The sequence below is a fragment of the Hippocampus comes genome, unplaced genomic scaffold (assembly GCF_001891065.2).
Source record: "Hippocampus comes isolate QL1 unplaced genomic scaffold, H_comes_QL1_v1.1 scaffold420, whole genome shotgun sequence".
Lineage (NCBI taxonomy): Eukaryota > Metazoa > Chordata > Actinopteri > Syngnathiformes > Syngnathidae > Hippocampus > Hippocampus comes.
The window spans coordinates 14,501-18,676 of record NW_017806163.1 but is presented as its reverse complement, the minus strand read 5'-3'; positions in this window follow the sequence as shown (position 1 = coordinate 18,676).

Here is a 4,176-nt window from a genome sequence, read left to right as displayed (position 1 = left end):
AAATTGCACATTTGTCGAAGGAAATGTAAGGTGCTTCATGAAATGTTTTGTAAAAGATATGTTCATTTAATTTCAACATTTTCCTAATGTTCTTGTGCTTCTTTATACCAAAACAAAGGAAAGACATGTTGTTTTGGTTATTTATAGCAAAGCATGGTATCATTTTAATGGTCTGGCCCACTTGACATCTACCCAGGCCGTATGTGGCCCACCATGTGAAATGAGTTTGACACCTCTGATCTAGATCATTTGAATTAGGTGCACTGGAGGAGGGAAACATCTAAAACATGCAGGTTAGGGGCCCTCAAGGACCGGAGTTGGTGACCCCTGATTTAGCGGATATTCAAGAGTCTGTATCGCAGCTAATTGAGCATTACCCCCGTTTCCCGGGGGAATATGACATCAGTTGCATTTCTGTTGCATAATTGGTCAGCAGTGGCGAGGTGTTGGGCTACACAAACCCAATTAAGTCCATCATTTGGCTGAGGAAGCAACATCAAATTGGTTCTACAGAATATGTGACTGCGGCTTCGTTTTTCAAGCAGTTCGGACACCTTCACATACTTCAAGCACACGCGCAACCGCGCACGTGCACACGTGCACACTTCATTTCAGGACAATAGCTGTGCAGGAGGGGTTGGGCAAATAAGGTCTTTCGCTGTGCAGCGGCAATTAAAATGACGAGCGGGTCCTGCCTGTTACATAATTCTCTCAACTAACACAAAGGGACCAATTTTCTCCTGAAATGCAATTGTAGTTTACGTTACAATGACGGATGGCAAGTGGGCGGAATTCAGACTTTAGATAAGAACATGCCAATTAATGTCAGGGCAAATAACAGGGGGCTAGGGGGACTGAAACAAAATGCTGCTAACTTGTAGTGAGGATGCGGCGGTGTTGGGTCTTAATGTAATTATTAAAAAGTGACAAATAACTGGCAATGTATCAACAGGCAATGTATCCAATGAGGAATAAGTCGGAAAGAGTAAAAACCTTTGACAACGAATCTACCTTTAATTATCCATGAATTAACCATAAATGCTTCATCTCATTTATTTCAGTATTCTATTTGATTTCTTGGGTCGCATACTAAAAATAAAATAATGAATCAAAAGTGCCCACCCCGATCGTTAATTGATGCTGGGACAGAAGCTCGACTAATGAGTCAATTAATCTTAATCTTGCACAGTTGCACGTTTAGTGCATGATAATGAAATACGTTTTTGTTTGTTTGGTTTTGTTTGTTTGTTTGTTTAACTGACAAATTGTTTAAAATTATCTGGATTAAGCAGACTGATGCTCGCAATAAAATGCATAAGAAGAATGGTTTGAAAATCCTGCTTAACATTTGTGCCAGGGCTGCAAAAAAATAAATAATTTAAAAAATGTTGCCTATAGATCATGTGCGAGGAAGGCCCAATTATTAAAGGCGACATCTGGCTAAATGATTCTGCCATGTTGAAGATATTTTATATGACTTTTATGCAAATGATACCCACTTCTCGTACCACTGTTGAGTGGATGTTGCAATGTGTTCTCTTCATTGGTGCTGATAACTTTGCCGCGCTGTTAATGAGTTTATTTGCCCTCTTCACCCAAACATTAAGTCTAGCAACACAGTCGTCCATGTAAATAAGCTCATCTGTTCTTACTTTGCTTCACTTCATTTCGCCCGGGGTTAAACTGCCACCGAGCTTTCGAAAGGGTTATACAAGTGTAAAAAGAAGCAAAGTGCAGCATAATAAATATGTGTACTCAACTTTTCATGCTGGATACGAAGTCTATGGGAAAGTAAATTAACTTTTTTTTGTTTTTTTTAGAATTGTTGACTGTCATACAAGTGTACAAAGAAGTTAACTGACAATGGAGAACACAACTTTTTATTATATGAACACCGCCAAGTTCCCATCCCTTTATTTTAAAGGGGCTGCCTTGAGCTACAAGTTTAATTCATTCCATGCCCACGCTTGTAACTCAAAACACTCATATCACAAATCATCTATCCCCATTTAAAATGAATGAACTTGCAATTAACGGTTCCAGCTTCCACACAAACACACACACACACACACACACACACACACACACACACACACACAAAAAAAAGTAAACAAATTTGCAATATATTTTAGAACGGCAAACTAGCAAGCCATATTATTGTACTTTGTATAATCATATAAGGGGTTAAAGAATTAAAATAATTTGTTCATGATGAATTCATTGCAACTCCTTCTGGTGTGCGAGATTTGGCACCCGCGCATCAGTAGGCCAATAATACAGTCATGCAGACAAAGGAAGAAAAACTGTATGAGACTCAGTAATTATTATTAGTCATTCTCCACAGATATGGCTGTATTGTTATATTGTCTGTCTACATGTGTTGTTGCACCGTTAGTGTGGAAAGATTCATTGCTTAAAGGTTTATCACACCGCCATGGAGATGCTATTCGTTAGCTTGTCTATGGTGTTTTCCATAATGTGTTAGCATTAAGCTCACAGACTTTTAAGCAAAGGCATGCGGTTGTTTCAAATACACCATGTGTGCAGTATATCTCTTATGTTTAGCCTCACGTGACGTCATGCGTGTAGCTTACGTGGCAACATTTTTATCTTGAAAGTTTCGGTTGAATTGTACACCATCAGATTTTGATAAGCCACCCGCCGTCCTTGCTTTCCTGCAAGACTCGGAATCAATTTGGTGATGTTGCCGATAACCAAAATATCAGTGGAAGATCTCACTCTGCCCTTCTTTAGCCTCATTCCACTTTGAGGCAACCTTCAAAGTTTAGAGTGGAAAGAGATTTTCACATTTCCACAATCGAAAGGTTTGCCCAATCTTCAGAGTGTTTAAGAGGCGCCTTGTTTCTGTCCCATTCTTTTGATGCCCTCCATCTACGTCAATCTCCTTCTTCTCATCACTCATATACAGACTTGTGTGTGAAGGCATTTCTCTAAGCTCTCAGACTTTGAGGGAAGTTGAAGCTATTTCAGCAGTGCATCTGTGTGTGTGTGCACAGTAAACAAGCCAGGGCTGGGGTACATCTGCTGCTGGTAATTATAGCACCTCGGGGCTTCTATTACATCCGTGAATCTCATCCATCACGTTTATCCTCGGGGGACAAAAGGCCCTTTAGCATTGGGATTTAGAACGTATAAACCAACTATAGATTATCTTATTTGGAGAACATTTAACAGATGAACACTCAGCATTCTTTCAGCGTCACAGAGGCATATCGATTTCAAGTAAATTAAAGAATTAGTGATGTCCGTAGGTTTTTTTCCCCCCCTCTCTTTTGCCAACTTGACCAAAGCAGTACTTGATGCTAAATGCTAAAACAACCCCCGCGCACAGTGTTCCCTAACCTCTACTGAGCCAAGGTGCACGTTTTACAAAAAAAAAAAACAAAAAAACCTTACTGCACTCTACCAAAACAAAAATATCTCTAAAAGTATACCTTTAATTGAGTTGAACACAAAGCTGATATGCTTGCTGGAAGCCATGATTTTATATTGTGTGAATTGCGGATGGTGGATGCACTGCCATTTAATGGAAAAAGCATTCAATTGGTCTGTCTGTCATTATATGTCACTGGTATAGATAGACCAACAAATATATTTTTGTAAATGATAATTTTTTGGGGGGACAAATGAAGAGAAATTATATCATTTTCCGCAGCACATGATGACTCTGAATCACCGACCGAGCATATGCCGACTTTACGCTTGGGCCAGATCCAGGACATATCTGTTCATCTTTCCTTCCGATATGACTTGTAGACATTTTACATTTATAATATATACCCGGTTTCTTCTTGTACTGAATATGAATGGCATATTCTTCACAATCAAGGATTGAAGGACTGATGTACAAAAGTAAAAATGTTCACTTAAAAAAAAACTTTTACTGAAAATATGGATGGATCGTACAACAAAAAAAAAAAAATCACTGAGCACAAAATAGTGTGAGACATATATTAACTTAAATCGTGCTCGTACTGAGAAGAAGGGAGAAAGAAATCAAGTTACAGGTTGTTTGTGGTTTGAGATCGCTAGCATCTGATTGCAACAGAAAAATGCTAAATGACCAAGCTGAATAAATGTTTTATTATTGTTATTGGGCTGTGTGAGTTGGTCTGACTTGTGATTTCTACAGATGCTAATATTTTCATTGACTTA